This window comes from Cyclopterus lumpus, chromosome 22, assembly GCF_009769545.1.
Source record: "Cyclopterus lumpus isolate fCycLum1 chromosome 22, fCycLum1.pri, whole genome shotgun sequence".
NCBI lineage: Eukaryota > Metazoa > Chordata > Actinopteri > Perciformes > Cyclopteridae > Cyclopterus > Cyclopterus lumpus.
The window spans coordinates 1-18646 of NC_046987.1; the positions used below are offsets into that span (position 1 = coordinate 1).

Genomic DNA, 18646 nt, shown 5'->3' on the forward strand with positions numbered 1-18646 from the left:
TGACAAAAATGTCCACCTAGGCGAATTTTATTGTGTGGGGTAAGCAAGAACAAACAGTGTTTCCGTCCAGTTTCGAACTGGGGACCTTTCGCGTGTTAGGCGAACGTGATAACCACTACACTACAGAAACTACAGAAGATGACGCATGCATTTGCCTGGCTTAATGCAACATTTACACAAATGCAAACATTTCTAATGCCAAATAACGTGATTTCAAACTGGATTCAGTCAAAGCGGCTTTGTCATTGAGTGACATTAAATGTGTAATAAACGTAAAAGCTCTCTTGTATAACTTTGCGAATTACCTGCGAACGCCGAAAAACTAGCCAAAAAACTAGCTAATACACTAGTGAAAAAAAGATCCGAAAAACTAGCCAAACACATCAATATGGCAGTCCTCGTTAGTATAGTGGACAGTATCTCCGCTTGTCACGCTGAAGACCAGGGTTCGATTCCCTTGAAGGGGAGTTTTGTACTAGCATCTTGAGGGAATAAGAGTACAAATCCCGAGTGATGTCACTAAACAGCAGAATGAAATGACTGACAATATTATTAATCAATAGTTTTCAGCAGTTATCCTTATTATCAAGTTTACCAAAATGTCCACCTACGAGAATTTTATTGTGTGGGGTAAGCAAGAACAAACAGTGTTTCCGCCCAGTTTCGAACTGGGGACCTTTCGCGTGTGAGGCGAACGTGATAACCACTACACTACGGAAACTACAGAAGATGACGCATGCATTTGCCTGGCTTAATGCAACATTTACACAAATGCAAACATTTCTGATGCCAAATAACGTGATTTCAAACTGGATTCAGTCAAAGCGGCTTTGTCATTGAGTGACATTAAATGTGTAATAAACGTAAAAGCTCTCTTGTATAACTTTGCGAATTCCCTGCGAACGCCGAAAAACTAGCCAAAAAACTAGCCAAAAAACTAGCCAAAACACTAGTGAAAAAAAGAGCCGAAAAACTAACAAAAAACATCAATAGAGCATTCCTCGTTAGTATAGTGGACAGTATCTCTGCTTGTCACGCGGAAGACCAGGGTTCGATTCCCTGACGGGGAGTTTTGTACTAGCATCTTGAGGGAATGAGAGTACAAATTCCCAGTGATGTCACTAAACAGCAGGATGAAATGACTGACAATATTATTAGTCAATCATTTTCAGCAGTTATCCTTATTATCAAGTTGACAAAAATGTCCACCTAGGCGAATTTTATTGTGTGGAGTAAGCAAGAACAAACAGTGTTTCCGCCCAGTTTCGAACTGGGGACCTTTCGCGTGTTAGGCGAACGTGATAACCACTACACTACAGGAATTACAATAGATGACGCATGCATTTGCCTGGCTTAATGCAACATTTACACAAATGCAAACATTTCTGATGCCAAATAACGTGATTTCAAACTGGATTCAGTCAAAGCGGCTTTGTCATTGAGTGACATTAAATGTGTAATAAACGTAAAAGCTCTCTTGTATAACTTTGCGAATTCCCTGCGAACGCCGAAAAACTAGCCAAAAAACTAGCCAAAACACTAGTGAAAAAAAGAGCCGAAAAACTAACAAAAAACATCAATGGAGCATTCCTCGTTAGTATAGTGGACAGTATCTCCGCTTGTCACGCAGAAGACCAGGGTTCGATTCCCTGACGGGGAGTTTTGTACTAGCATCTTGAGGGAATAAGAGTACAAATTCCCAGTGATGTCACTAAACAGCAGGATGAAATGACTGACAATATTATTAGTCAATCATTTTCAGCAGTTATCCTTATTATCAAGTTGACAAAAATGTCCACCTAGGCGAATTTTATTGTGTGGGGTTAGCAAGAACAAACAGTGTTTCCACCCAGTTTCGAACTGGGGACCTTTCGCGTGTTAGGCGAACGTGATAACCACTACACTACGGAAACTACAGAAGATGAAGCATGCATTTGCCTGGCTTAATGCAACATTTACACAAATGCAAACATTTCTGATGCCAAATAACGTGATTTCAAACTGGATTCAGTCAAAGCGGCTTTGTCATTGAGTGACATTAAATGTGTAATAAACGTAAAAGCTCTCTTGTATAACTTTGCGAATTACCTGCGAACGCCGAAAAACTAGCCAAAAAACTAGCCAAAACACTAGTGAAAAAAAGAGCCGAAAAACTAACAAAAAACATCAATAGAGCATTCCTCGTTAGTATAGTGGACAGTATCTCTGCTTGTCACGCGGAAGACCAGGGTTCGATTCCCTGACGGGGAGTTTTGTACTAGCATCTTGAGGGAATAAGAGTACAAATTCCCAGTGATGTCACTAAACAGCAGGATGAAATGACTGACAATATTATTAGTCAATCATTTTCAGCAGTTATCCTTATTATCAAGTTGACAAAAATGTCCACCTAGGCGAATTTTATTGTGTGGGGTAAGCAAGAACAAATAGTGTTTCCGCCCAGTTTCGAACTGGGGACCTTTCGCGTGTTAGGCGAACGTGATAACCACTACACTACAGAAACTACAGAAGATGACGCATGCATTTGCCTGGCTTAATGCAACATTTACACAAATGCAAACATTTCTAATGCCAAATAACGTGATTTCAAACTGGATTCAGTCAAAGCGGCTTTGTCATTGAGTGACATTAAATGTGTAATAAACGTAAAAGCTCTCTTGTATAACTTTGCGAATTACCTGCGAACGCCGAAAAACTAGCCAAAACAACTAGCTAATACACTAGTGAAAAAAAGATCCGAAAAACTAGCCAAACACATCAATATGGCAGTCCTCGTTAGTATAGTGGACAGTATCTCCGCTTGTCACGCTGAAGACCAGGGTTCGATTCCCTTGAAGGGGAGTTTTGTACTAGCATCTTGAGGGAATAAGAGTACAAATCCCGAGTGATGTCACTAAACAGCAGAATGAAATGACTGACAATATTATTAATCAATAGTTTTCAGCAGTTATCCTTATTATCAAGTTTACCAAAATGTCCACCTACGAGAATTTTATTGTGTCGGGTAAGCAAGAACAAACAGTGTTTCCGCCCATTTTCGAACTGGGGACCTTTCGCGTGTGAGGCGAACGTGATAACCACTACACTACGGAAACTACAGAAGATGACGCATAAATGTGCCTGGCTTAATGCAACATTTACACAAATGCAAACATTTCTGATGCCAAATAACGTGATTTCAAACTGGATTCAGTCAAAGCGGCTTTGTCATTGAGTGACATTAAATGTGTAATAAACGTAAAAGCTCTCTTGTATAACTTTGCGAATTCCCTGCGAACGCCGAAAAACTAGCCAAAAAACTAGCCAAAAAACTAGCCAAAACACTAGTGAAAAAAAGAGCCGAAAAACTAACAAAAAACATCAATAGAGCATTCCTCGTTAGTATAGTGGACAGTATCTCTGCTTGTCACGCGGAAGACCAGGGTTCGATTCCCTGACGGGGAGTTTTGTACTAGCATCTTGAGGGAATAAGAGTACAAATTCCCAGTGATGTCACTAAACAGCAGGATGAAATGACTGACAATATTATTAGTCAATCATTTTCAGCAGTTATCCTTATTATCAAGTTGACAAAAATGTCCACCTAGGCGAATTTTATTGTGTGGGGTTAGCAAGAACAAACAGTGTTTCCGCCCAGTTTCGAACTGGGGACCTTTCGCGTGTTAGGCGAACGTGATAACCACTACACTACAGGAATTACAATAGATGACGCATGCATTTGCCTGGCTTAATGCAACATTTACACAAATGCAAACATTTCTGATGCCAAATAACGTGATTTCAAACTGGATTCAGTCAAAGCGGCTTTGTCATTGAGTGACATTAAATGTGTAATAAACGTAAAAGCTCTCTTGTTTAAATTTGCGAATTCCCTGCGAACGCCGAAAAACTAGCCAAAAAACTAGCCAAAACACTAGTGAAAAAAAGAGCCGAAAAACTAACAAAAAACATCAATGGAGCATTCCTCGTTAGTATAGTGGACAGTATCTCCGCTTGTCACGCAGAAGACCAGTGTTCGATTCCCTGACGGGGAGTTTTGTACTAGCATCTTGAGGTAATAAGAGTACAAATTCCCAGTGATGTCACTAAACAGCAGGATGAAATGACTGACAATATTATTAGTCAATCATTTTCAGCAGTTATCCTTATTATCAAGTTGACAAAAATGTCCACCTAGGCAAATTTTATTGTGTGGGGTAAGCAAGAACAAACAGTGTTTCCGCCCAGTTTCGAACTGGGGACCTTTCGCGTGTTAGGTGAACGTGATAACCACTACACTACGGAAACTACAGAAGATGAAGCATGCATTTGCCTGGCTTAATGCAACATTTACACAAATGCAAACATTTCTGATGCCAAATAACGTGATTTCAAACTGGATTCAGTCAAAGCGGCTTTGTCATTGAGTGACATTAAATGTGTAATAAACGTAAAAGCTCTCTTGTATAACTTTGCGAATTCCCTGCGAACGCCGAAAAACTAGCCAAAAAACTAGCCAAAACACTAGTGAAAAAAAGAGCCGAAAAACTAACAAAAAACATCAATAGAGCATTCCTCGTTAGTATAGTGGACAGTATCTCTGCTTGTCACGCGGAAGACCTGGGTTCGATTCCCTGACGGGGAGTTTTGTACTAGCATCTTGAGGGAATAAGAGTACAAATTCCCAGTGATGTCACTAAACAGCAGGATGAAATGACTGACAATATTATTAGTCAATCATTTTCAGCAGTTATCCTTATTATCAAGTTGACAAAAATGTCCACCTAGGCGAATTTTATTGTGTGGGGTAAGCAAGAACAAATAGTGTTTCCGTCCAGTTTCGAACTGGGGACCTTTCGCGTGTTAGGCGAACGTGATAACCACTACACTACAGAAACTACAGAAGATGACGCATGCATTTGCCTGGCTTAATGCAACATTTACACAAATGCAAACATTTCTAATGCAAAATAACGTGATTTCAAACTGGATTCAGTCAAAGCGGCTTTGTCATTGAGTGACATTAAATGTGTAATAAACGTAAAAGCTCTCTTGTATAACTTTGCGAATTACCTGCGAACGCCGAAAAACTAGCCAAAACAACTAGCTAATACACTAGTGAAAAAAAGATCCGAAAAACTAGCCAAACACATCAATATGGCAGTCCTCGTTAGTATAGTGGACAGTATCTCCGCTTGTCACGCTGAAGACCAGGGTTCGATTCCCTTGAAGGGGAGTTTTGTACTAGCATCTTGAGGGAATAAGAGTACAAATCCCGAGTGATGTCACTAAACAGCAGAATGAAATGACTGACAATATTATTAATCAATAGTTTTCAGCAGTTATCCTTATTATCAAGTTTACCAAAATGTCCACCTACGAGAATTTTATTGTGTCGGGTAAGCAAGAACAAACAGTGTTTCCGCCCATTTTCGAACTGGGGACCTTTCGCGTGTGAGGCGAACGTGATAACCACTACACTACGGAAACTACAGAAGATGACGCATAAATGTGCCTGGCTTAATGCAACATTTACACAAATGCAAACATTTCTGATGCCAAATAACGTGATTTCAAACTGGATTCAGTCAAAGCGGCTTTGTCATTGAGTGACATTAAATGTGTAATAAACGTAAAAGCTCTCTTGTATAACTTTGCGAATTCCCTGCGAACGCCGAAAAACTAGCCAAAAAACTAGCCAAAAAACTAGCCAAAACACTAGTGAAAAAAAGAGCCGAAAAAACTAACAAAAAACATCAATAGAGCATTCCTCATTAGTATAGTGGACAGTATCTCTGCTTGTCACGCGGAAGACCAGGGTTCGATTCCCTGACGGGGAGTTTTGTACTAGCATCTTGAGGGAATAAGAGTACAAATTCCCAGTGATGTCACTAAACAGCAGGATGAAATGACTGACAATATTATTAGTCAATCATTTTCAGCAGTTATCCTTATTATCAAGTTGACAAAAATGTCCACCTAGGCGAATTTTATTGTGTGGGGTTAGCAAGAACAAACAGTGTTTCCACCCAGTTTCGAACTGGGGACCTTTCGCATGTTAGGCGAGCGTGATAACCACTACACTACAGGAATTACAATAGATGACGCATGCATTTGCCTGGCTTAATGCAACATTTACACAAATGCAAACATTTCTAATGCCAAATAACGTGATTTCAAACTTGATTCAGTCAAAGCGGCTTTGTCATTGAGTGACATTAAATGTGTAATAAACGTAAAAGCTCTCTTGTTTAAATTTGCGAATTCCCTGCGAACGCCGAAAAACTAGCCAAAAAACTAGCCAAAACACTAGTGAAAAAAAGAGCCGAAAAACTAACAAAAAACATCAATGGAGCATTCCTCGTTAGTATAGTGGACAGTATCTCCGCTTGTCACGCAGAAGACCAGTGTTCGATTCCCTGACGGGGAGTTTTGTACTAGCATCTTGAGGTAATAAGAGTACAAATTCCCAGTGATGTCACTAAACAGCAGGATGAAATGACTGACAATATTATTAGTCAATCATTTTCAGCAGTTATCCTTATTATCAAGTTGACAAAAATGTCCACCTAGGCGAATTTTATTGTGTGCGATTAGCAAGAACAAACAGTGTTTCCACCCAGTTTCGAACTGGGGACCTTTCGCGTGTTAGGCGAACGTGATAACCACTACACTACGGAAACTACAGAAGATGAAGCATGCATTTGCCTGGCTTAATGCAACATTTACGCAAATGCAAACATTTCTGATGCCAAATAACAAGATTTCAAACTGGATTCAGTCAAATGAGTCATTGAGTGACATTAAATGTGTAATAAACGTAAAAGCTCTCTTGTATAACTTTGCGAATTCCCTGCGAACGCCGAAAAACTAGCCAAAAAACTAGCCAAAACACTAGTGAAAAAAAGAGCCGAAAAACTAACAAAAAACATCAATAGAGCATTCCTCGTTAGTATAGTGGACAGTATCTCTGCTTGTCACGCGGAAGACCTGGGTTCGATTCCCTGACGGGGAGTTTTGTACTAGCATCTTGAGGGAATAAGAGTACAAATTCCCAGTGATGTCACTAAACAGCAGGATGAAATGACTGACAATATTATTAGTCAATCATTTTCAGCAGTTATCCTTATTATCAAGTTGACAAAAATGTCCACCTAGGCGAATTTTATTGTGTGGGGTAAGCAAGAACAAATAGTGTTTCCGTCCAGTTTCGAACTGGGGACCTTTCGCGTGTTAGGCGAACGTGATAACCACTACACTACAGAAACTACAGAAGATGACGCATGCATTTGCCTGGCTTAATGCAACATTTACACAAATGCAAACATTTCTAATGCAAAATAACGTGATTTCAAACTGGATTCAGTCAAAGCGGCTTTGTCATTGAGTGACATTAAATGTGTAATAAACGTAAAAGCTCTCTTGTATAACTTTGCGAATTACCTGCGAACGCCGAAAAACTAGCCAAAACAACTAGCTAATACACTAGTGAAAAAAAGATCCGAAAAACTAGCCAAACACATCAATATGGCAGTCCTCGTTAGTATAGTGGACAGTATCTCCGCTTGTCACGCTGAAGACCAGGGTTCGATTCCCTTGAAGGGGAGTTTTGTACTAGCATCTTGAGGGAATAAGAGTACAAATCCCGAGTGATGTCACTAAACAGCAGAATGAAATGACTGACAATATTATTAATCAATAGTTTTCAGCAGTTATCCTTATTATCAAGTTTACCAAAATGTCCACCTACGAGAATTTTATTGTGTCGGGTAAGCAAGAACAAACAGTGTTTCCGCCCATTTTCGAACTGGGGACCTTTCGCGTGTGAGGCGAACGTGATAACCACTACACTACGGAAACTACAGAAGATGACGCATAAATGTGCCTGGCTTAATGCAACATTTACACAAATGCAAACATTTCTGATGCCAAATAACGTGATTTCAAACTGGATTCAGTCAAAGCGGCTTTGTCATTGAGTGACATTAAATGTGTAATAAACGTAAAAGCTCTCTTGTATAACTTTGCGAATTCCCTGCGAACGCCGAAAAACTAGCCAAAAAACTAGCCAAAAAACTAGCCAAAACACTAGTGAAAAAAAGAGCCGAAAAACTAACAAAAAACATCAATAGAGCATTCCTCATTAGTATAGTGGACAGTATCTCTGCTTGTCACGCGGAAGACCAGGGTTCGATTCCCTGACGGGGAGTTTTGTACTAGCATCTTGAGGGAATACGAGTACAAATTCCCAGTGATGTCACTAAACAGCAGGATGAAATGACTGACAATATTATTAGTCAATCATTTTCAGCAGTTATCCTTATTATCAAGTTGACAAAAATGTCCACCTAGGCGAATTTTATTGTGTGCGATTAGCAAGAACAAACAGTGTTTCCACCCAGTTTCGAACTGGGGACCTTTCGCGTGTTAGGCGAACGTGATAACCACTACACTACGGAAACTACAGAAGATGAAGCATGCATTTGCCTGGCTTAATGCAACATTTACACAAATGCAAACATTTCTGATGCCAAATAACGTGATTTCAAACTGGATTCAGTCAAAGCGGCTTTGTCATTGAGTGACATTAAATGTGTAATAAACGTAAAAGCTCTCTTGTATAACTTTGCGAATTCCCTGCGAACGCCGAAAAACTAGCCAAAAAACTAGCCAAAACACTAGTGAAAAAAAGAGCCGAAAAACTAACAAAAAACATCAATAGAGCATTCCTCATTAGTATAGTGGACAGTATCTCTGCTTGTCACGCGGAAGACCAGGGTTCGATTCCCTGACAGGGAGTTTTGTACTAGCATCTTGAGGGAATAAGAGTACAAATTCCCAGTGATGTCACTAAACAGCAGGATGAAATGACTGACAATATTATTAGTCAATCATTTTCAGCAGTTATCCTTATTATCAAGTTGACAAAAATGTCCACCTAGGCGAATTTTATTGTGTGGGGTAAGCAAGAACAAATAGTGTTTCCGTCCAGTTTCGAACTGGGGACCTTTCACGTGTTAGGCGAACGTGATAACCACTACACTACAGAAACTACAGAAGATGACGCATGCATTTGCCTGGCTTAATGCAACATTTACACAAATGCAAACATTTCTAATGCAAAATAACGTGATTTCAAACTGGATTCAGTCAAAGCGGCTTTGTCATTGAGTGACATTAAATGTGTAATAAACGTAAAAGCTCTCTTGTATAACTTTGCGAATTACCTGCGAACGCCGAAAAACTAGCCAAAACAACTAGCTAATACACTAGTGAAAAAAAGATCCGAAAAACTAGCCAAACACATCAATATGGCAGTCCTCGTTAGTATAGTGGACAGTATCTCCGCTTGTCACGCTGAAGACCAGGGTTCGATTCCCTTGAAGGGGAGTTTTGTACTAGCATCTTGAGGGAATAAGAGTACAAATCCCGAGTGATGTCACTAAACAGCAGAATGAAATGACTGACAATATTATTAATCAATAGTTTTCAGCAGTTATCCTTATTATCAAGTTTACCAAAATGTCCACCTACGAGAATTTTATTGTGTCGGGTAAGCAAGAACAAACAGTGTTTCCGCCCATTTTCGAACTGGGGACCTTTCGCGTGTGAGGCGAACGTGATAACCACTACACTACGGAAACTACAGAAGATGACGCATAAATGTGCCTGGCTTAATGCAACATTTACACAAATGCAAACATTTCTGATGCCAAATAACGTGATTTCAAACTGGATTCAGTCAAAGCGGCTTTGTCATTGAGTGACATTAAATGTGTAATAAACGTAAAAGCTCTCTTGTATAACTTTGCGAATTCCCTGCGAACGCCGAAAAACTAGCCAAAAAACTAGCCAAAAAACTAGCCAAAACACTAGTGAAAAAAAGAGCCGAAAAACTAACAAAAAACATCAATAGAGCATTCCTCATTAGTATAGTGGACAGTATCTCTGCTTGTCACGCGGAAGACCAGGGTTCGATTCCCTGACGGGGAGTTTTGTACTAGCATCTTGAGGGAATACGAGTACAAATTCCCAGTGATGTCACTAAACAGCAGGATGAAATGACTGACAATATTATTAGTCAATCATTTTCAGCAGTTATCCTTATTATCAAGTTGACAAAAATGTCCACCTAGGCGAATTTTATTGTGTGCGATTAGCAAGAACAAACAGTGTTTCCACCCAGTTTCGAACTGGGGACCTTTCGCGTGTTAGGCGAACGTGATAACCACTACACTACGGAAACTACAGAAGATGAAGCATGCATTTGCCTGGCTTAATGCAACATTTACACAAATGCAAACATTTCTGATGCCAAATAACGTGATTTCAAACTGGATTCAGTCAAAGGCGGCTTTGTCATTGAGTGACATTAAATGTGTAATAAACGTAAAAGCTCTCTTGTATAACTTTGCGAATTCCCTGCGAACGCCGAAAAACTAGCCAAAAAACTAGCCAAAACACTAGTGAAAAAAAGAGCCGAAAAACTAACAAAAAACATCAATAGAGCATTCCTCATTAGTATAGTGGACAGTATCTCTGCTTGTCACGCGGAAGACCAGGGTTCGATTCCCTGACAGGGAGTTTTGTACTAGCATCTTGAGGGAATAAGAGTACAAATTCCCAGTGATGTCACTAAACAGCAGGATGAAATGACTGACAATATTATTAGTCAATCATTTTCAGCAGTTATCCTTATTATCAAGTTGACAAAAATGTCCACCTAGGCGAATTTTATTGTGTGGGGTAAGCAAGAACAAATAGTGTTTCCGTCCAGTTTCGAACTGGGGACCTTTCGCGTGTTAGGCGAACGTGATAACCACTACACTACAGAAACTACAGAAGATGACGCATGCATTTGCCTGGCTTAATGCAACATTTACACAAATGCAAACATTTCTAATGCAAAATAACGTGATTTCAAACTGGATTCAGTCAAAGCGGCTTTGTCATTGAGTGACATTAAATGTGTAATAAACGTAAAAGCTCTCTTGTATAACTTTGCGAATTCCCTGCGAACGCCGAAAAACTAGCCAAAACAACTAGCTAATACACTAGTGAAAAAAAGATCCGAAAAACTAGCCAAACACATCAATATGGCAGTCCTCGTTAGTATAGTGGACAGTATCTCCGCTTGTCACGCTGAAGACCAGGGTTCGATTCCCTTGAAGGGGAGTTTTGTACTAGCATCTTGAGGGAATAAGAGTACAAATCCCGAGTGATGTCACTAAACAGCAGAATGAAATGACTGACAATATTATTAATCAATAGTTTTCAGCAGTTATCCTTATTATCAAGTTTACCAAAATGTCCACCTACGAGAATTTTATTGTGTCGGGTAAGCAAGAACAAACAGTGTTTCCGCCCATTTTCGAACTGGGGACCTTTCGCGTGTGAGGCGAACGTGATAACCACTACACTACGGAAACTACAGAAGATGACGCATAAATGTGCCTGGCTTAATGCAACATTTACACAAATGCAAACATTTCTGATGCCAAATAACGTGATTTCAAACTGGATTCAGTCAAAGCGGCTTTGTCATTGAGTGACATTAAATGTGTAATAAACGTAAAAGCTCTCTTGTATAACTTTGCGAATTACCTGCGAACGCCGAAAAACTAGCCAAAACACTAGTGAAAAAAAGAGCCGAAAAACTAACAAAAAACATCAATAGAGCATTCCTCGTTAGTATAGTGGACAGTATCTCCGCTTGTCACGCGGAAGACCAGGGTTCGATTCCCTGACGGGGAGTTTTGTACTAGCATCTTGAGGGAATGAGAGTACAAATTCCCAGTGATGTCACTAAACATCAGGATGAAATGACTGACAATATTTTTAGTCAATCATTTTCAGCAGTTATCCTTATTATCAAGTTGACAAAAATGTCCACCTAGGCGAATTTTATTGTGTGGGGTAAGCAAGAACAAATAGTGTTTCCGCCCAGTTTCGAACTGGGGACCTTTCGCGTGTTAGGCGAACGTGATAACCACTACACTACAGAAACTACAGAAGATGACGCATGCATTTGCCTGGCTTAATGCAACATTTACACAAATGCAAACATTTCTGATGCCAAATAACGTGATTTCAAACTGGATTCAGTCAAAGCGGCTTTGTCATTGAGTGACATTAAATGTGTAATAAACGTAAAAGCTCTCTTGTATAACTTTGCGAATTCCCTGCGAACGCCGAAAAACTAGCCAAAAAACTAGCCAAAACACTAGTGAAAAAAAGAGCCGAAAAACTAACAAAAAACATCAATAGAGCATTCCTCGTTAGTATAGTGGACAGTATCTCCGCTTGTCACGCGGAAGACCAGGGTTCGATTCCCTGACGGGGAGTTTTGTACTAGCATCTTGAGGGAATAAGAGTACAAATTCCCAGTGATGTCACTAAACAGCAGGATGAAATGACTGACAATATTATTAGTCAATCATTTTCAGCAGTTATCCTTATTATCAAGTTGACAAAAATGTCCACCTAGGCGAATTTTATTGTGTGGGGTAAGCAAGAACAAATAGTGTTTCCGCCCAGTTTCGAACTGGGGACCTTTCGCGTGTTAGGCGAACGTGATAACCACTACACTACAGAAACTACAGAAGATGACGCATGCATTTGCCTGGCTTAATGCAACATTTACACAAATGCAAACATTTCTGATGCCAAATAACGTGATTTCAAACTGGATTCAGTCAAAGCGGCTTTGTCATTGAGTGACATTAAATGTGTAATAAACGTAAAAGCTCTCTTGTATAACTTTGCGAATTACCTGCGAACGCCGAAAAACTCGCCAAAACAACTAGCTAATACACTAGTGAAAAAAAGATCCGAAAAACTAGCCAAACACATCAATATGGCAGTCCTCGTTAGTATAGTGGACAGTATCTCCGCTTGTCACGCTGAAGACCAGGGTTCGATTCCCTTGAAGGGGAGTTTTGTACTAGCATCTTGAGGGAATAAGAGTACAAATCCCGAGTGATGTCACTAAACAGCAGAATGAAATGACTGACAATATTATTAATCAATAGTTTTCAGCAGTTATCCTTATTATCAAGTTTACCAAAATGTCCACCTACGAGAATTTTATTGTGTCGGGTAAGCAAGAACAAACAGTGTTTCCACCCATTTTTGAACTGGGGACCTTTCGCGTGTGAGGCGAACGTGATAACCACTACACTACGGAAACTACAGAAGATGACGCATAAATGTGCCTGGCTTAATGCAACATTTACACAAATGCAAACATTTCTGATGCCAAATAACGTGATTTCAAACTGGATTCAGTCAAAGCGGCTTTGTCATTGAGTGACATTAAATGTGTAATAAACGTAAAAGCTCTCTTGTATAACTTTGCGAATTCCCTGCGAACGCCGAAAAACTAGCCAAAAAACTAGCCAAAAAACTAGCCAAAACACTAGTGAAAAAAAGAGCCGAAAAACTAACAAAAAACATCAATAGAGCATTCCTCGTTAGTATAGTGGACAGTATCTCCGCTTGTCACGCGGAAGACCAGGGTTCGATTCCCTGACGGGGAGTTTTGTACTAGCATCTTGAGGGAATGAGAGTACAAATTCCCAGTGATGTCACTAAACATCAGGATGAAATGACTGACAATATTTTTAGTCAATCATTTTCAGCAGTTATCCTTATTATTAAGTTGACAAAAATGTCCACCTAGGCGAATTTTATTGTGTGGGGTAAGCAAGAACAAATAGTGTTTCCGCCCAGTTTCGAACTGGGGACCTTTCACGTGTTAGGCGAACGTGATAACCACTACACTACAGAAACTACAGAAGATGACGCATGCATTTGCCTGGCTTAATGCAACATTTACACAAATGCAAACATTTCTGATGCCAAATAACGTGATTTCAAACTGGATTCAGTCAAAGCGGCTTTGTCATTGAGTGACATTAAATGTGTAATAAACGTAAAAGCTCTCTTGTATAACTTTGCGAATTCCCTGCGAACGCCGAAAAACTAGCCAAAAAACTAGCCAAAACACTAGTGAAAAAAAGAGCCGAAAAACTAACAAAAAACATCAATAGAGCATTCCTCGTTAGTATAGTGGACAGTATCTCCGCTTGTCACGCGGAAGACCAGGGTTCGATTCCCTGACGGGGAGTTTTGTACTAGCATCTTGAGGGAATAAGAGTACAAATTCCCAGTGATGTCACTAAACAGCAGGATGAAATGACTGACAATATTATTAGTCAATCATTTTCAGCAGTTATCCTTATTATCAAGTTGACAAAAATGTCCACCTAGGCGAATTTTATTGTGTGGGGTAAGCAAGAACAAATAGTGTTTCCTCCCAGTTTCGAACTGGGGACCTTTCGCGTGTTAGGCGAACGTGATAACCACTACACTACAGAAACTACAGAAGATGACGCATGCATTTGCCTGGCTTAATGCAACATTTACACAAATGCAAACATTTCTGATGCCAAATAACGTGATTTCAAACTGGATTCAGTCAAAGCGGCTTTGTCATTGAGTGACATTAAATGTGTAATAAACGTAAAAGCTCTCTTGTATAACTTTGCGAATTACCTGCGAACGCCGAAAAACTAGCCAAAACAACTAGCTAATACACTAGTGAAAAAAAGATCCGAAAAACTAGCCAAACACATCAATATGGCAGTCCTCGTTAGTATAGTGGACAGTATCTCCGCTTGTCACGCTGAAGACCAGGGTTCGATTCCCTTGAAGGGGAGTTTTGTACTAGCATCTTGAGGGAATAAGAGTACAAATCCCGAGTGATGTCACTAAACAGCAGAATGAAATGACTGACAATATTATTAATCAATAGTTTTCAGCAGTTATCCTTATTATCAAGTTTACCAAAATGTCCACCTACGAGAATTTTATTGTGTCGGGTAAGCAAGAACAAACAGTGTTTCCACCCATTTTTGAACTGGGGACCTTTCGCGTGTGAGGCGAACGTGATAACCACTACACTACGGAAACTACAGAAGATGACGCATAAATGTGCCTGGCTTAATGCAACATTTACACAAATGCAAACATTTCTGATGCCAAATAACGTGATTTCAAACTGGATTCAGTCAAAGCGGCTTTGTCATTGAGTGACATTAAATGTGTAATAAACGTAAAAGCTCTCTTGTATAACTTTGCGAATTACCTGCGAACGCCGAAAAACTAGCCAAAAAACTAGCCAAAAAACTAGCCAAAACACTAGTGAAAAAAAGAGCCGAAAAACTAACAAAAAACATCAATAGAGCATTCCTCATTAGTATAGTGGACAGTATCTCTGCTTGTCACGCGGAAGACCAGGGTTCGATTCCCTGACGGGGAGTTTTGTACTAGCATCTTGAGGGAATAAGAGTACAAATTCCCAGTGATGTCACTAAACAGCAGGATGAAATGACTGACAATATTATTAGTCAATCATTTTCAGCAGTTATCCTTATTATCAAGTTGACAAAAATGTCCACCTAGGCGAATTTTATTGTGTGGGGTTAGCAAGAACAAACAGTGTTTCCGCCCAGTTTCGAACTGGGGACCTTTCGCGTGTTAGGCGAACGTGATAAACACTACACTACAGGAATTACAATAGATGACGCATGCATTTGCCTGGCTTAATGCAACATTTACACAAATGCAAACATTTCTAATGCCAAATAACGTGATTTCAAACTTGATTCAGTCAAAGCGGCTTTGTCATTGAGTGACATTAAATGTGTAATAAACGTAAAAGCTCTCTTGTTTAAATTTGCGAATTCCCTGCGAACGCCGAAAAACTAGCCAAAAAACTAGCCAAAACACTAGTGAAAAAAAGAGCCGAAAAACTAACAAAAAACATCAATGGAGCATTCCTCGTTAGTATAGTGGACAGTATCTCCGCTTGTCACGCAGAAGACCAGTGTTCGATTCCCTGACGGGGAGTTTTGTACTAGCATCTTGAGGTAATAAGAGTACAAATTCCCAGTGATGTCACTAAACAGCAGGATGAAATGACTGACAATATTATTAGTCAATCATTTTCAGCAGTTATCCTTATTATCAAGTTGACAAAAATGTCCACCTAGGCGAATTTTATTGTGTGCGATTAGCAAGAACAAACAGTGTTTCCACCCAGTTTCGAACTGGGGACCTTTCGCGTGTTAGGCGAACGTGATAACCACTACACTACGGAAACTACAGAAGATGAAGCATGCATTTGCCTGGCTTAATGCAACATTTACACAAATGCAAACATTTCTGATGCCAAATAACGTGATTTCAAACTGGATTCAGTCAAAGCGGCTTTGTCATTGAGTGACATTAAATGTGTAATAAACGTAAAAGCTCTCTTGTATAACTTTGCGAATTCCCTGCGAACGCCGAAAAACTAGCCAAAAAACTAGCCAAAACACTAGTGAAAAAAAGAGCCGAAAAACTAACAATAAACATCAATATGGCAGTCCTCGTTAGTATAGTTGACAGTATCTCCGCTTGTCACGCGGAAGACCAGGGTTCGATTCCCTGACGGGGAGTTTTGTACTAGCATCTTGAGGGAATAAGAGTAAAAATTCCCAGTGATGTCGCTAAACAGCAGGATGAAATGACTGACAATATTATTAGTCAATCATTTTCAGCAGTTATCCTTATTATCAAGTTGACAAAAATGTCCACCTAGGCAAATTTTATTGTGTGGGCTAAGCAAGAACAAACAGTGTTTCCACCCAGTTTCGAACTGGGGACCTTTCGCGTGTTAGGCGAACGTGATAACCACTACATTACAGGAATTACAATAGATGACGCATGCATTTGCCTGGCTTAATGCAACATTTACACAAATGCAAACATTTCTGATGCCAAATAACGTGATTTCAAACTGGATTCAGTCAAAGCGGCTTTGTCATTGAGTGACATTAAATGTGTAATAAACGTAAAAGCTCTCTTGTATAACTTTGCGAATTCCCTGCGAATGCCGAAAAACTAGCCAAAAAACTAGCCAAAACACTAGTGAAAAAAAGAGCCGAAAAACTAACAAAAAACATCAATATGGCAGTCCTCGTTAGTATAGTGGACAGTATCTCCGCTTGTCACGCGGAAGACCAGGGTTCGATTCCCTGACGGGGAGTTTTGTACTAGCATCTTGAGGGAATAAGAGTAAAAATTCCCAGTGATGTCACTAAACAGCAGGATGAAATGACTGACGTCTCTAAGTTGTATAAAAGTAATTAATCTGAATTAAAAGACTAGTTTGTCCAAATGGCCCTTTTGGACTTATCAGGATTCATAGGACACTCGGACTAACCATTCTGGCGCTCTAATGTAGTCGGATTGGCCCTTTTTGACCCTTGCTTCCTATGGTTTATCTGCCTATACATAGTCAAAATGCACTTTAATTCTATGGGAAAACTGTAAAGGCCACTTGAAATTCATACCCATGACTATTTGTAATAAGGTTGAATTACTGTGAAAAGCTCAGCAGGCTAGGCCCTTGCTTTCTATGGTTTATCTGCTTATAGATATTCAAAATGCACTAAATCACTACGGGAGAACTATAAGTGCCAGCAACTTGAAATTCGTACCCATGACTCCTTGTGATAAGTTTGAATTACTGTGACTCAGCAGCCTAGGCCCTTGCTTTCTATAGTTTATGAAGATGTAGTAAACATGATCTTTAACCTTAACAGAAAAAACTTATGTTGCATATTTACTTTTCTTAAGTACTGTTTAGGTTGAGCTGTCCAGGTGGCAGCAGCCAATCAGAAGCCTCTTCTTTGTGCTTATTTAATTTCTTCTTTTGAACTACAGTCTGTCCTTTCTCATCCCTGCAAGAGGTAAGTCACAACTTATTTCTCTCCCCTAATTTAATGTAAATGTGATGAAATGTCATAATTATTATTACTGCATAATAAATTATTAGTGTGAGATATGTCAAAGGTTTTAACAAATTTAGCATGTGCTTTAGGCCAAATGTCAAGCATGCTTCTCCTCCTTAGACATGAGAAGCATGTCTGGCCTCCAGCACATGTTCTCCTGTCTGTAAATTAACTTTTAAATCGATGTAATGACATGTACTAACTAAATTAGTTAAAACCTTCGACATATCTCACACTAATAATTTATTATGCAGAAATAATAATAATGATGACATTTCATCATCCTCAGACATGAGAAGCATGTCTAAGGAGGAGAAGCATGCTTTTACACATGTGCTTTGAGGTCAGCCATGTTTCTCCTCCTCAGACATGAGAAGCATGCTTGATATTGGATGTGCTCATGTGACCTCAAGATCTCCCTCATAAGAAGCTTAATAATATATGTGTACATGTATATACAGTAATTGTACATTCTTTTTTGAAGTTGTATTGAAGTATTTTAGCAAGTATTTTATTTAAGTACTAATTGTTTGTGAATTTTTTTTGAAGTATATATAATTTTTGAAGTATTTTTCGAAGTACTATTTTTTTTTCAAGTATTTTTTGAAGTATTTTTTTTTAGAAGTTTTTTTCAAAGTACTATTTTTTTTCAAGTATTTTTTTCAATTATTATTTTTGAAGTGTCTTATATAAAATGTTAAATTGATTTATCTTTTTCCTTTGTTTTTTCTTTCAGAAATGACCAGAATTCGACTCATAAACGAGTGCCCACTATGCAAGCTCTTTTATTCGGCGATGCCCCGCCATCTACGGAGGGGGCATTTCGT

At 39.3% G+C, this 18646-nt stretch overlaps 48 non-coding genes across 48 annotated transcripts; 19 read left to right on the forward strand and 29 right to left on the reverse strand.

Annotated features, from left to right (window-relative positions):
- Nucleotides 1-57: 57 nt before the first annotated feature.
- trnav-aac lies at nucleotides 58-130 on the reverse strand. The gene has a single exon. It is a non-coding gene; the product is annotated as a tRNA-Val (tRNA).
- A 518-nt stretch (nucleotides 131-648) lies between these two features.
- On the reverse strand, nucleotides 649-721 carry trnav-cac. The gene has a single exon. It is a non-coding gene; the product is annotated as a tRNA-Val (tRNA).
- Nucleotides 722-998: 277 nt separating this feature from the next.
- Nucleotides 999-1070, forward strand: trnad-guc. Its single transcript has one exon. It is a non-coding gene; the product is annotated as a tRNA-Asp (tRNA).
- A 180-nt stretch (nucleotides 1071-1250) lies between these two features.
- Nucleotides 1251-1323, reverse strand: trnav-aac. The gene has a single exon. It is a non-coding gene; the product is annotated as a tRNA-Val (tRNA).
- Nucleotides 1324-1588: 265 nt separating this feature from the next.
- On the forward strand, nucleotides 1589-1660 carry trnad-guc. Its single transcript has one exon. It is a non-coding gene; the product is annotated as a tRNA-Asp (tRNA).
- A 180-nt stretch (nucleotides 1661-1840) lies between these two features.
- Nucleotides 1841-1913, reverse strand: trnav-aac. The gene has a single exon. It is a non-coding gene; the product is annotated as a tRNA-Val (tRNA).
- Nucleotides 1914-2178: 265 nt separating this feature from the next.
- On the forward strand, nucleotides 2179-2250 carry trnad-guc. Its single transcript has one exon. It is a non-coding gene; the product is annotated as a tRNA-Asp (tRNA).
- A 180-nt stretch (nucleotides 2251-2430) lies between these two features.
- trnav-aac lies at nucleotides 2431-2503 on the reverse strand. The gene has a single exon. It is a non-coding gene; the product is annotated as a tRNA-Val (tRNA).
- A 519-nt stretch (nucleotides 2504-3022) lies between these two features.
- trnav-cac lies at nucleotides 3023-3095 on the reverse strand. The gene has a single exon. It is a non-coding gene; the product is annotated as a tRNA-Val (tRNA).
- A 277-nt stretch (nucleotides 3096-3372) lies between these two features.
- trnad-guc lies at nucleotides 3373-3444 on the forward strand. The gene has a single exon. It is a non-coding gene; the product is annotated as a tRNA-Asp (tRNA).
- A 180-nt stretch (nucleotides 3445-3624) lies between these two features.
- trnav-aac lies at nucleotides 3625-3697 on the reverse strand. Its single transcript has one exon. It is a non-coding gene; the product is annotated as a tRNA-Val (tRNA).
- Nucleotides 3698-3962: 265 nt separating this feature from the next.
- On the forward strand, nucleotides 3963-4034 carry trnad-guc. The gene has a single exon. It is a non-coding gene; the product is annotated as a tRNA-Asp (tRNA).
- Nucleotides 4035-4214: 180 nt separating this feature from the next.
- Nucleotides 4215-4287, reverse strand: trnav-aac. The gene has a single exon. It is a non-coding gene; the product is annotated as a tRNA-Val (tRNA).
- Nucleotides 4288-4552: 265 nt separating this feature from the next.
- trnad-guc lies at nucleotides 4553-4624 on the forward strand. The gene has a single exon. It is a non-coding gene; the product is annotated as a tRNA-Asp (tRNA).
- A 180-nt stretch (nucleotides 4625-4804) lies between these two features.
- On the reverse strand, nucleotides 4805-4877 carry trnav-aac. Its single transcript has one exon. It is a non-coding gene; the product is annotated as a tRNA-Val (tRNA).
- A 519-nt stretch (nucleotides 4878-5396) lies between these two features.
- On the reverse strand, nucleotides 5397-5469 carry trnav-cac. The gene has a single exon. It is a non-coding gene; the product is annotated as a tRNA-Val (tRNA).
- Nucleotides 5470-5747: 278 nt separating this feature from the next.
- trnad-guc lies at nucleotides 5748-5819 on the forward strand. The gene has a single exon. It is a non-coding gene; the product is annotated as a tRNA-Asp (tRNA).
- A 180-nt stretch (nucleotides 5820-5999) lies between these two features.
- On the reverse strand, nucleotides 6000-6072 carry trnav-aac. The gene has a single exon. It is a non-coding gene; the product is annotated as a tRNA-Val (tRNA).
- A 265-nt stretch (nucleotides 6073-6337) lies between these two features.
- Nucleotides 6338-6409, forward strand: trnad-guc. Its single transcript has one exon. It is a non-coding gene; the product is annotated as a tRNA-Asp (tRNA).
- A 180-nt stretch (nucleotides 6410-6589) lies between these two features.
- trnav-aac lies at nucleotides 6590-6662 on the reverse strand. Its single transcript has one exon. It is a non-coding gene; the product is annotated as a tRNA-Val (tRNA).
- A 260-nt stretch (nucleotides 6663-6922) lies between these two features.
- On the forward strand, nucleotides 6923-6994 carry trnad-guc. Its single transcript has one exon. It is a non-coding gene; the product is annotated as a tRNA-Asp (tRNA).
- A 180-nt stretch (nucleotides 6995-7174) lies between these two features.
- Nucleotides 7175-7247, reverse strand: trnav-aac. The gene has a single exon. It is a non-coding gene; the product is annotated as a tRNA-Val (tRNA).
- A 519-nt stretch (nucleotides 7248-7766) lies between these two features.
- Nucleotides 7767-7839, reverse strand: trnav-cac. Its single transcript has one exon. It is a non-coding gene; the product is annotated as a tRNA-Val (tRNA).
- A 277-nt stretch (nucleotides 7840-8116) lies between these two features.
- Nucleotides 8117-8188, forward strand: trnad-guc. Its single transcript has one exon. It is a non-coding gene; the product is annotated as a tRNA-Asp (tRNA).
- Nucleotides 8189-8368: 180 nt separating this feature from the next.
- Nucleotides 8369-8441, reverse strand: trnav-aac. Its single transcript has one exon. It is a non-coding gene; the product is annotated as a tRNA-Val (tRNA).
- A 517-nt stretch (nucleotides 8442-8958) lies between these two features.
- On the reverse strand, nucleotides 8959-9031 carry trnav-aac. Its single transcript has one exon. It is a non-coding gene; the product is annotated as a tRNA-Val (tRNA).
- A 519-nt stretch (nucleotides 9032-9550) lies between these two features.
- trnav-cac lies at nucleotides 9551-9623 on the reverse strand. The gene has a single exon. It is a non-coding gene; the product is annotated as a tRNA-Val (tRNA).
- A 277-nt stretch (nucleotides 9624-9900) lies between these two features.
- On the forward strand, nucleotides 9901-9972 carry trnad-guc. The gene has a single exon. It is a non-coding gene; the product is annotated as a tRNA-Asp (tRNA).
- Nucleotides 9973-10152: 180 nt separating this feature from the next.
- trnav-aac lies at nucleotides 10153-10225 on the reverse strand. The gene has a single exon. It is a non-coding gene; the product is annotated as a tRNA-Val (tRNA).
- A 518-nt stretch (nucleotides 10226-10743) lies between these two features.
- trnav-aac lies at nucleotides 10744-10816 on the reverse strand. Its single transcript has one exon. It is a non-coding gene; the product is annotated as a tRNA-Val (tRNA).
- A 519-nt stretch (nucleotides 10817-11335) lies between these two features.
- Nucleotides 11336-11408, reverse strand: trnav-cac. The gene has a single exon. It is a non-coding gene; the product is annotated as a tRNA-Val (tRNA).
- A 253-nt stretch (nucleotides 11409-11661) lies between these two features.
- On the forward strand, nucleotides 11662-11733 carry trnad-guc. The gene has a single exon. It is a non-coding gene; the product is annotated as a tRNA-Asp (tRNA).
- Nucleotides 11734-11913: 180 nt separating this feature from the next.
- Nucleotides 11914-11986, reverse strand: trnav-aac. The gene has a single exon. It is a non-coding gene; the product is annotated as a tRNA-Val (tRNA).
- A 265-nt stretch (nucleotides 11987-12251) lies between these two features.
- Nucleotides 12252-12323, forward strand: trnad-guc. Its single transcript has one exon. It is a non-coding gene; the product is annotated as a tRNA-Asp (tRNA).
- A 180-nt stretch (nucleotides 12324-12503) lies between these two features.
- trnav-aac lies at nucleotides 12504-12576 on the reverse strand. Its single transcript has one exon. It is a non-coding gene; the product is annotated as a tRNA-Val (tRNA).
- Nucleotides 12577-13095: 519 nt separating this feature from the next.
- On the reverse strand, nucleotides 13096-13168 carry trnav-cac. Its single transcript has one exon. It is a non-coding gene; the product is annotated as a tRNA-Val (tRNA).
- A 277-nt stretch (nucleotides 13169-13445) lies between these two features.
- Nucleotides 13446-13517, forward strand: trnad-guc. The gene has a single exon. It is a non-coding gene; the product is annotated as a tRNA-Asp (tRNA).
- A 180-nt stretch (nucleotides 13518-13697) lies between these two features.
- Nucleotides 13698-13770, reverse strand: trnav-aac. Its single transcript has one exon. It is a non-coding gene; the product is annotated as a tRNA-Val (tRNA).
- Nucleotides 13771-14035: 265 nt separating this feature from the next.
- On the forward strand, nucleotides 14036-14107 carry trnad-guc. The gene has a single exon. It is a non-coding gene; the product is annotated as a tRNA-Asp (tRNA).
- A 180-nt stretch (nucleotides 14108-14287) lies between these two features.
- trnav-aac lies at nucleotides 14288-14360 on the reverse strand. Its single transcript has one exon. It is a non-coding gene; the product is annotated as a tRNA-Val (tRNA).
- Nucleotides 14361-14879: 519 nt separating this feature from the next.
- On the reverse strand, nucleotides 14880-14952 carry trnav-cac. Its single transcript has one exon. It is a non-coding gene; the product is annotated as a tRNA-Val (tRNA).
- Nucleotides 14953-15229: 277 nt separating this feature from the next.
- On the forward strand, nucleotides 15230-15301 carry trnad-guc. The gene has a single exon. It is a non-coding gene; the product is annotated as a tRNA-Asp (tRNA).
- Nucleotides 15302-15481: 180 nt separating this feature from the next.
- trnav-aac lies at nucleotides 15482-15554 on the reverse strand. The gene has a single exon. It is a non-coding gene; the product is annotated as a tRNA-Val (tRNA).
- A 265-nt stretch (nucleotides 15555-15819) lies between these two features.
- trnad-guc lies at nucleotides 15820-15891 on the forward strand. The gene has a single exon. It is a non-coding gene; the product is annotated as a tRNA-Asp (tRNA).
- Nucleotides 15892-16071: 180 nt separating this feature from the next.
- trnav-aac lies at nucleotides 16072-16144 on the reverse strand. The gene has a single exon. It is a non-coding gene; the product is annotated as a tRNA-Val (tRNA).
- Nucleotides 16145-16409: 265 nt separating this feature from the next.
- On the forward strand, nucleotides 16410-16481 carry trnad-guc. The gene has a single exon. It is a non-coding gene; the product is annotated as a tRNA-Asp (tRNA).
- Nucleotides 16482-16661: 180 nt separating this feature from the next.
- trnav-aac lies at nucleotides 16662-16734 on the reverse strand. Its single transcript has one exon. It is a non-coding gene; the product is annotated as a tRNA-Val (tRNA).
- A 265-nt stretch (nucleotides 16735-16999) lies between these two features.
- Nucleotides 17000-17071, forward strand: trnad-guc. Its single transcript has one exon. It is a non-coding gene; the product is annotated as a tRNA-Asp (tRNA).
- Nucleotides 17072-18646: the final 1575 nt, after the last annotated feature.